Source organism: Colobus angolensis, unplaced genomic scaffold, assembly GCF_000951035.1.
Source record: "Colobus angolensis palliatus isolate OR3802 unplaced genomic scaffold, Cang.pa_1.0 Scaffold3, whole genome shotgun sequence".
Lineage (NCBI taxonomy): Eukaryota > Metazoa > Chordata > Mammalia > Primates > Cercopithecidae > Colobus > Colobus angolensis.
Window position 1 is genome coordinate 23,435,564 of NW_012116265.1, and position 11,197 is coordinate 23,446,760.

The window sequence follows — 11,197 nt, forward strand, 5'->3', positions numbered from 1 at the left end:
AAAAAAAAAAAAAAAATAATAAAAATAATAATAATAATAATAAATAAATAAATAAATAAAAATAATAAATTCCCTAATATGTTTGATCTACAGTTGGTTGAATCCATGGATGTGGAACCCATGTATACGGAAGGCCTACTGTAATTGGATTTGAACTGAGAGAGAAAGGTTTCAGGAATTAACCTTTATGCCATCATTATCTGATTTTGAGAATTATTGGGAAACACCACACACTAAAATGTTCAATTTATGTACAAGACTTTAGGCCAAAAGGACATAAATTACCAACAAACATAATAACTGAAAGAAGTAAGTTCCTAGAGAAGATTGGAATTTGTTTGCCCTCCTAGTTTTGGTCTTGTAATTTGAGAAGTACAGAGAAATTTTAGTGAAGCAGGGAGTTAGAAAAGTAGGGAAGCAGAGAAAAGAGCTGTGTGATCTCCATCTGATCCAATCTGAACCCCTATGGCTAAACATCAGCAAAAAGCTGACCCAACTGTTTAAGAGAGGTTTGGTGAGATTCTGGCAACACACAGAACTTCTTCACAAAGGGCTGCATTGTGACTCTCAAAGGCCCTATGTACTTTTACCTTCTTGGGCCCTTTTCTCCATTAAAAAAAAAAAAAAATTAAAATGGCATTTTACAATACTACATTGGTATAAAGGTGAATATACTAATATTATATATTAAAACATTCTTTGACCCTAAAGTCCGTTTGCTCTTCTGATTTTAAAAGAAATTAAAACTATTTCATGAGATCCTAATAGTATTGTGGGTCCTAGGTGCTGTGCCTACTGTGCCAATGGTTAAGTCAGCCCTTGTGACCCTGGCAACAAAGTGTGGCATAGAGTGAGTTAGAGAGGAGGCCCTGCTTTCAGCTCCTGCATGAAATTCAGGTTTACTCTGATATCCTCATGATAAAAAGCCTCAGGAAGCTCCAGAGATAGCACCTGTGGCACGGACTTTGGCATTCATGTGATGGATGGTGACACAGATAAGGCTGTCCTAAATGGTTCTGAGACCAACACACATGATCGAGTGGGAACTAAAGCAGAAGAGGACAATCAGGATGGAAAATTCATGACGACTGTGGTGACACACTGTGGTTTTCTTATTTTGAGATATTATTCAAGGCATTTTCCTCCTGCAAGTCCTTTTATCTTCACCCTTCTCTGATGTTAACTAGCATTTATTGCTTCAGAGGACAAACGTTATGATAGAGATGTATAGAGTTTCAAAAGCCAATACTCCCCCCTTTATTTTTATTAAAGTATAATTTGACAGTAAAATTTATCGAATTTAGTGTGCAGTTCTGTGAATTTTAACAAAAGTATATAGCAATGGAACCAGCACCACAATCAAGTTACACCATTCCCCGCAAAGTCTCCAGTATCTCTTTGTAGTTGGCCCTTTCCCTGACCTCAGCCCCAACAACTGCAGATGTTTTATGCTGCCATTGTTTTGCCTTTGCAAGAATATCACACTAATGGAATCCCACCGTATGTAGCCTTTTGGCTCTGTCTTCTTTCACTTAGCATAACCTTTTTGAGATTTCATCCATGTTGTGTGTATCAGTAGTTTGGTTCCTTTTAAAAATTGTGTAAAATATATATAACACAAAATTTACAATTTTAACCATTTTAAGTGTACAATTCAGTGACATTAACTACATGTACATTGTTGGCAACCATCACCACCATCCATCTCCAGAACTTTTTCCTAAAATGAAACTCTGTATCCATTAAATAAACTGCCCCCCCACCGACCCCACCATTCTTCCCTCTCCCACCCCCGGTAAACTGGATTCTACCTTTTGTCTCCATCAATTTGTCTATGTTAATTACCTCACATAAGGGAATTATGCAATATTTGTCCTTTTATCTCTAGCTTATCTCACCTAGCATAGTGTTTTTAAGGTTGATCCATGCTGTAGCATGTATCAGAATTTCATTCTTTCTTAAGGCTGGATAATATTCCATTGTATGCATATGCCACATTTTGTGAATCATTCATCTGTTGATGGACATTTGCATTGCTTCTGCCTCTGGGCTATTGTCAATAATGCTGCTGTACATACTGGTATGTTTATTCCTTTCTATTGCTGAGAAGTACTCTATCACATTTTATGGATGTACCCCAATTTGCTTATTTACTGACCTGTTGAGGGACATTGGGTTGTTTCCTGTATTGGATAAGTGTGAATAAAGCCACTGTAAACATTTGTGTTTATAAATGTTTACATTTATAAATACCAAAGAGTGGGATTGCTGGGTCATATGGTACAGATATGTTCAACTTTATAAGTGCCAAAGTGGTTTTCCAAGGTAGCTGTATTATTTTGCATGCCTACCAGCAAAATATGAGCACTTCAGTTGCTCCACACCCCTGTTAGCACTTGATATTGTCAGTAATTTTATCAGTTATTACCCATTTTAGTTGGTGTGGAGTGGCATCTCATTGTAGTTTTAGTTTGCATTTTGCTAATGACTAGTGATGTTGTGTGTCTTTTCATGTGATTATTTGTCATCTGTACATTTTCTTTGGTGAAGGCTATGTTCAGCTCCCTTGCTCTCTTTTTAAGTCAGGTAAGCCAATAGTTTTGATTTTCGAGCCTGGAGTTTTGTGTGTCAAAAGCCTGCATCCCATTCCAGCACAACCTCCTGACAGTGATTGTAGGGACTTCTTCACCTGAAGCCAGAGCCAGCACTGCTTGTTACCATCATTCTCCAAGTGAACAAGCTAATCATTGCAGGTCAAATGATTCATTGTAGATTGAATAAATACTTTTTATTCCAAATGACAGAGAACCTGGTAGCAAATCTATCAGACTAACCCAGAGATCCCATCTCTTCCCAGAGTGGTGGAAAGAGTGTAGTTTTTGGAATTAGACAAATATGCTTTGAAACCTGGTATTACCCATCATGAGCTGTGTGTCTCTGAGCATAGTACTTCAGCACTTTGAACGTTATTTTCCTTATCTGTTAAATGGGGATAAGAATCACTACCTCTGGTGCAATTCTGATGCTAGCTACCCAGAGTGAGGACAAATTTCACAGGTTGAAGGCATAGTCCTCTATAATACTTCCCTCACTTCAGACACCCACCACAAGCTCTGGGACCCCCAGGCCACCTGCACTTTTGACCAACTGGCTACAAATTTAGGGGTTCTTACTACGGCCTCAGGTTTGATAATTCACTAGAAAAACTCACAGAACTCAGGAAAGCACTGTATTAATGATTGCAGCTTTATTTTAAAGGATACAAATCAGGACCAGCTAAATGAAGAGATGCACAGTGTGAGGTCTAGCAGGGTTCCCAAATGCAGGAGCTCTCATGTCCTCTGGACACATACCCTTCCCAGCATGTCAGTGTGTGTCTTAGTCAGTTCTGGCTGCTATAAAAAAAATACCATAGATTGAGTGGTTTAAACAACAGAAATTTATTTCTTACAGTTCTAGAGGCTGGTGAGTCCAGGTTCTGGTGAGAGCCTTCTTCCTGGTTTGTAGACACACACCTTCTTGCTGTATCCTCACATGGCAGAGAAAGAGATCATCTCTCTGCATCTCTTCTTATAAGGGCACTAATCTCATTCATGCAGGTAGAGCCAGAGCCAGCATTGCTTTTCATCCCTCTTAATACCACCCCTCTTAATACAGTTACATTGTATTACATGTATTACAAGGCCTCCCCTCTTAATACCATTACATTGGAGACCTGGGATTCAACATAGGAATTTTGGGAAGATACATTCAGTCCATAGCAGTGTTTGTAGTCAACCAGGAACTTTGATTGAGCTTCAGTGTCCAGGGTTTTTACTGGGGTTTCATTGAATAGCCATGATTGATAGAATCACTGGCCCCATGATTAAGCTCAATTTCGTGCCTTTCTCCTCTTCCTTCCATGGAGGTTATGTGATATCGCATGGCTCAAAGCCCCAACCCTGTAATCATATGGTTGGTCTTTCTGGTGTGAACAAACCCTATCCTGTGCCACCTCATTAGCATGAACTCAAGTGTGGTTCAAGGGACCCATCGTGAATAACAAGGCACTCTTATTACTCAGGGAATTCCAAGAATTTAGTCTCTTTCCCAGGAACCAGAAAAAAGACCAGACAAATTCTTTATTACATAACACTATCTAGCAGATTTGTCACAATAATAAAAATTTATACACATAATGCATTTAAAACAGTATGATACAATGATACATAGCAGGTACTCAATAAATGATCATTATTAGCTATTAATATGTGATAGCTCATATTATAAACTATTAAGGAAAGGTTTTTCTTTGTGTAACACCTACAGAGTATTGCATGTAAAAGGACACTTAATAAGGCATTTTGATGATGAAGGAATTACTCTGTTGTATTATAAAATCTCTTTTTACTAAGGATGCCATTTCCATGTGAAATTAGTACCAGGTGTACTTTTCAAAATAAAAACCCATTAGCAGATCTTTTAGTTGTGAGACAGAACGGATTAAATGGAAGAGGCCTGCAGTCCCAGCTACTTGGGAGGCTGAGGCAGGAGAATGGCGTAAACCCGGGAGGCGGAGTTTGCAGTGAGCTGAGATCCGGCCACTGCACTCCAGCCTGGGCAACAGAGCGAGACTCCATCTCAAAAAATAAAAATAAAAATAAATTTAAAAAAAAAGTAGAAAGAGGCCAACATTATTAATGATTATGTTGATACTGATACATATTAATTTTTTATTTTTAACTCACAGAGTTCAAAGGGGGTTGAAATATATATGTTCATACAAATGGCCTTTTGTGCCATTGGAGATAACTCCAAAAATGTTTGCCCTATTTGCCCTGTTATAGGCGTAAGCTCCTACTTCAACATACAGTACTTTCAGTGAACTTAAGAGCTCCCAGTTCTGAATTCTTATCTGAGGAAGCCCATGACCACATTCTTAGTATTTTGAATGCTTAGCTATATCACTAGTGATATTTAATGACATGCAAATTTGTATTAGGGTTCTCCAGAGAAACAGAAGCAATAGGATGGATGCGTGTGTGTGTGCATGTGCACGTGTGTGTGGGTGCGTGTGTGTGTGTGTGTGTGTGTGTGTGTATAAAGAGATTTATTCTAAAGGAATTGCCTCACCCAATTGTGGAAGCCTGGTAAGTCCAAAATCTGACAGGGAAGGCTAGCTGGCTAGAGACATAGGAAAGGGTTTCAATTCAAGTCCAAAGACAGTCTGCTAGTGAACCAGGAAGAGCTGATGTTTCAGAGGAAGTTTGAAGGCAGTCTGCTGGCAGAGTTCCCTCTTGCTCAGGGGAGGTGAGCCTTTTGTGCTGTTCAGGCCTTCAACTGATTTGGCATGGCCCACCACACTATTTGGAGCAGCCAGCTTTACTCAGAGTCCATTGATTTAAAAAGCAAATCTCATGCAAAACACTCCCACAAAAACATCCCGAATAACTTCTGGCCGAATATCTGGGCACTGTGGTGCAGTCAAGTTGACACAGAAAATAAATCATCACAGAATGATTGTCTCTGATCTATGTGCTGAGGTGATATGACGTGACTCAAGTGCTTTCAACAGATACAAACGATGATCAGACGAAGCACTCCAAAATACTCTGTGCAACTGTGTTAAGAGAGTCAAAGCAAAATCATTTGTTACTTTTTCCTGAGCTCCTGGCTTGAGGAAAGGTCTAGTTCGAAGAGGAATTAGGCATATTAGGATAAACCTCAGCCTATGACAACTGGGTGTAGCCCGAGGAATACAGATATAACCATGGATGGTGAACCCATGGACAGGACCCAACCAGAAAGATTCCTCAAAAAGGTAAAGAAAGAAGAACTCTCAGAGCTGGAGTTTCATTTTATGTATTATTTACTCATTTATTTATTTCTTTATTTAGAGACAGAGTCTTGCTCTCATACCCAGGCTGGAGTGCAGTGCATGATCTCGGCTCACTGCAACCTCCACTTCCCTGATTCAGGCGATTCTTGTGCCTCAGCCTCCCGAGTAGCTGGGACTACAGGCATGCGCCACCACACGTGGCTAATTTTTATATTTTTAGTAGGGACGGGGTTTCACCATATCGGCCAGGCTGGTCTCAAACTCCTGATAAGTGATCCACCTGCCTCAGCCTCCCAAAGTGTTGGGATTACAGGTGTGAGCCACTGCACCTGGCTTGGAGTTTTACCTATAATTATAGGCAAAAAAGGAAGAGGGAAGGAATGAGGAGAAATGTGGAAGAGAATGAGAAAACGTCAACAACAGGCTTGTCACGACACAGAGAAACAAGTTTAGATCAAGAACTGGCCTGCTTCACACAGAAATTATGCTCATTTTACTTAATGGGTTTGCTAGACAAGCTGACTCGTACATTTGCTATTTTCCTTATCTTTTATACGTGCACTTCCATTGCCTTTCAGGTTCAGATGGAAATTTTGCTTCTGTTACATTTTGTTAAATGAACAGGCTTCGGTGAGTTCTATTAAATCAGCTTCATAAATCAGCTTCTCTGTTCCTTAATCATTTATCCTGCTCTTTCCTGGACTCTCTCCCACTTATCTCTTTGTGGCATGGAGTTATCCATGGCTGAACACAGTGCCCTTGATCAGAGCACGACTGTTCCCTCACATCCTCTCTCCTATCTCTCCTCAGTCCTTTCTCTCCATCCTTCCTTTCCAAAGTTCTCCTGTTAGTGAAACGCATTTGACATCGCTTTCTTCTCAGCTCTGCCCCCAGACAAGACTCTGGGCCAAATCTTATCTAAGCACTTCTAGTGGGTGTCTCTGTATTTGTCGACAAACTTGGCAAACTTCTTCAGGCCAGAGTGACATATGGTGGTGCACTCCTGAACCAGGAAACTCCCACAGAAAGCGTAGTGAAATTGGGGCTCTCAGAGCATCTGGGGGCTGGAATTCAGTGCTAATGGTGAGAAAACTGTTAGGGGGGCCTCAGGCTAAACTTAGACAAACTGTGAAGCTGGCAGAATTTATTTTCAGGCTGACCATTTTTCCTTCCGCCCTTAGGAACCCTCCTGTCCAAGTTTTCAATGCCACAGATGCCTCTGGATGTTCTGGTCTCCTTTCCCAGACCTGCCCAATCTGGACAGCCAGTAAGATTCTGTGTCTAGCTCTCTATGCTTACACTTATTCGAATGCACATTTAATTAGTTCTCAGCCGATAACAAAAGGGCAAAATGATTTGAAACAATCCTTCACCTAAGAAGATATAGAGATGTCAAATAAGTACATGAAAAGGTGACCAACAACATTAGCCAATAGATGCAGTGGTTCACACCTGTAATCCCAACATTTTGGGAGGCTGAGGTGAGTAGATTGCTTGAGCCCAGGAGTTTGAAACCAGCCTGGGCAACATGTTGAAACCCTGTCTCTACAAAAGATACAAAAAATTAGCTGAGTGTGGTGGTGTGTACCTGCAGTACCAGCTACTCAGGAGGCTGAGGTGGGAGGATCACCTGAGCCCAGGAGGTTGAGTCTGCAGTGAACTGTGATGGCACCATTTCACTCAAGCCTGGGCGACAGAGCGAGACCTTGTCTCAACAACAACAACAAATTAGTCATTAGGGAAATGCAAATTAAACCCACAATGAGATACCATTATGCATTCACCAGAGTGGTTAAAATTAAAAACATTGACCAGACCCTGTGATGTAAAGCAACTGGAAGTCACACACAATGCTCATGGGAATGCAAAATGGTACAACCACTTTGGAAAACAGTAAAGTGAAACGTACATGTGCTATGTAACCCAGCCATTCCATTTCTATGTATTTACTCAAGAGAAATGAAAGTATATCTCCACACAAGAGACTTGTATACAAATGTTCATTGCAGTTTCATTGGCAGTAGCCCCAGAACTGTAAATAATCTCTGTTAGTTTGCTCAGGTGCCACAACAAAATGCTACAGAGTCTGTGGCTTAAACAACAGGAATATATATTTTCACAGTTCTGGAGGTCAGAAAGTCCAACATCAAGGTTCTGATCAGGTTCTGGCTCTGGTGAGGGCCCTCTTCCTGGCTTGCAGATGGCCACTTTGTCTTCATGTGGCCTTTCCTCTGAGTGTGCTCCAGGGGTAAAAGGAGAGCAGGAGGAAGAAGGAGATGGGGGGTGGAAGGAGAGAGGGAAACTAGGCCTGAGAAACCTTGCAGCTTCCACCAGGGCTCTCATAGCATGCTCCTGCCGCACCAGGCTACTGAATGACATCAGCCGAGAGGAAGCACTGACAGCCAGCACTGAGGCCCCAGTTCTGTCAGTGACATCATCTTAGATCATCCTGCTCCAGTTAATTCACCAGATGACTTCAAACTTATGAGTAACTCTAGGTGAGACCAGCAGAAGAACTGCCCGGGTAAGCACAGCCCCGACTGCAGGATCATGAACAAATAAGTGGTTGTTGTTTTAAATGGCTGAGTTCTAGAGGGGCGTGTTAGGTAGTCATAGATAACTGCAACACTTACCTAAGTGTGTGAAATCTAAGGCCTTTATGAAATCTAAGGCAGTTCCCAGTAAGCACCTAAGAACCCATTTCTGATGTTTTCACCACCTTGCCCTGTAATAATGGGCAAATCACTTACCATCTGCACCGCAATCATTTTGCTCTTCAAATGGGAATGTTACCATGTATTTCAAAGGGGTGTGTTGAAAAAATTATTTTTGTAGGATTTTCTCTATGCAGTTGAGTGGGAGTCAAGAGTCTGGAAACATATTTAGTAAGTGGGTCTATTTTGATAGCTCTGGCTAATAAGGTTTCTCTGTTGAGACTGTCCTTAAATACACAATGTCAGGTTGTTCTCCAGCAGTCTTCAGACTACCGATTACTGCCTTTTCTCTCTTGTCCGTCCCAGTTCGCCTTCTTCTCTTCCAGTGCTCCTGTCATCTTTGGCACAGGACAGCTGGGATTGCTGCTGCAGCCTTGCCTTGGCCTTTATCCTTTTCATGTGGGAAATTCTATATCTTATTTATTTTTCTCCTAGTGCAGTGCTCTACAGGTATGATGAATGAGGAAACTATTAAACTGTTGATTCTTGGGTAGAAAGGCCCAAACAAGGTAAAACAAGGTCAAAAAATTAACTATTTCATTAGAGAGAGAAGCTGCCCTTTGAAAGAAGTTTGAGGTTCTGACACTGCTGATGGCAGCGTCTAGGATGTGTACAGCAAAAGACCTTGGGGGCAGATTTTGTTTTGCAAGAGTTGTCTGAGTTGGCTCTTTAGCTATGCAAAGTTAAAGCAAGTGGTGGCCCATCTTCCTGGACGAATGAAGCAAACAGGGCCAGTTTCATGGCTAAGGTTTGGTCTAATCCCTGGTATGCAGCTGACTTCAAAAGAGGTTGGAGAAACGTGTTTTGGGGCCCAAGGACCCTACTTAAATGAAAGGGGCCTAATACCCAGGTTACATCTCTCAAGGTTTAACATTATTTGATACTTTCAATGCCTAAGATGATCCTAACCAAGTCCAGCAGGCAGAAAGGGACATCAAGGCTCCCCAAGGGGCAACTTAATTTGCTGACAAGAGTTAACTGGAATGGCAATTCGTCTGAACACCAGCACTAAGGTTATCATATTGGAAAGGCTGGAATGGGCAGAGTGTGTTAGGCTGGAAACCTTTCCTGGCCTAGTTACCTAGCACTTTTTGAATGAGCTTTGGAAACAATACCTGTGTATGAGTGTGACACACTGATGAAATTTTTTAAAAATTTTTTGAGATAGGGTCTCACTTTGCCACCCTGCCTGGAGTGCAGTGGTGGGATCTCAGCTCACTGTAGCCTCTGCCTCCTGGGTTCAAGCAATTCTCATGCCTCAGCCTCCCGAGTAGCTGGGATAGGTGTGCACCACCATGCCTGGCTACTTTTTGTATTTTTCGTAGAGACAGGGTTTTGACATATTAGCCAGACTGGTCTTGAACTCCTCTCAGGTGATCCACCCACCTCGGCCTCCCAAAAGTGCTGGGATTACAGGCGTGAGCCATGACATTCGACCTGATGAAACTTTAGAAACTGAGGCCCGTATAGGTGTGGTAAGACTATTATAATGCCTAGGGGCTAAAACTCTGGTGTAATGTAACAGTGGGGGAGAGACAACCTCATTCTCCATCTCTCATTTCCTGACTCTTTTCTCTCTGATGAATAATATTTAGTTAATATTTGGATGTGCACTAAATTGTGTTATTTGGATTCTCGATCCCTAGTGATATATAATCTGCATAATTTATAGATCTTGACTAGTAGTGGAAACGAATACTGAAAGTTTCTGTATCTAGATTCTTTGTCAAATATTTATTGTTCAAAGAAACACTGATATATGTAGATAAATAAAATTCTTATAATGAAGACATTTTGAAATAATATTTAGGCAAATTCTATTGTGAAAGGAGGCATGGAACGGTGGAAAGAACTCTGATTTAGTGGTACTAAGACCTGAATTCTGGTCCTAGATCTGCTATTGGTTAGCTGTATTACTCGCCTATTATTTATGATTCTATAAGTATTACTTTGGGGGGCAACTTCTATGATATTAGGAAGATGTTTTCACAAGGGACCTGTGTTGACTAGAAATACATAATGCTGGAGCTCGGCCGTGGAGCCCAGCTCGGCCGCCGAGCGCCTGTGCCGGCACGGCTACACCATGGAGCGCCCGGATAAAGCGGCGCTGAACGCACTGCAGCCTCCTGAGTTCAGAAATGAAAGCTCATTAGCATCTACACTGAAGACGCTCCTGTTCTTCACAGCTTTAATGATCACTGTTCCTATTGGGTTATATTTCACAACTAAATCTTATATATTTGAAGGCGCCCTTGGGATGTCCAACAGGGACAGCTATTTTTACGCTGCTATTGTTGTAGTGGTCGCCGCCCATGTGGTCCTGGCCCTCTTTGTGTATGTGGCCTGGAACGAAGGTTCACGACAGTGGCGTGAAGGCAAACAGGATTAAAGTGAACATCACCTTTTGATAGCATTAAATTCATTTTTTAAAATGATAAATGCTGGAGGGGGGACATCTGATTTGAAGTTGAAAGAACATGTTAAAGTCAGGCTTAAGGAGTCAGGTTTGAGTAGTGTAAATTTTGATCCTTCTGATGTGTTGGTTTGTATATTCAGTTTTAACTGTATGAATCTGATTTGCAAATGAGAATTTGGAAAAGTTAAATTAGTTACAAATAAATATGTTAATTATAAAAAAAAGAAATACATAATGCTCATTAAGAAA

The 11,197-nt window shown here is 41.2% G+C and overlaps 1 pseudogene; it reads left to right on the forward strand.

Moving 5' to 3' along the window:
* The first annotated feature begins 10,571 nt into the window (after nucleotides 1-10,571).
* Nucleotides 10,572-11,197, forward strand: LOC105517202 (annotated as a pseudogene).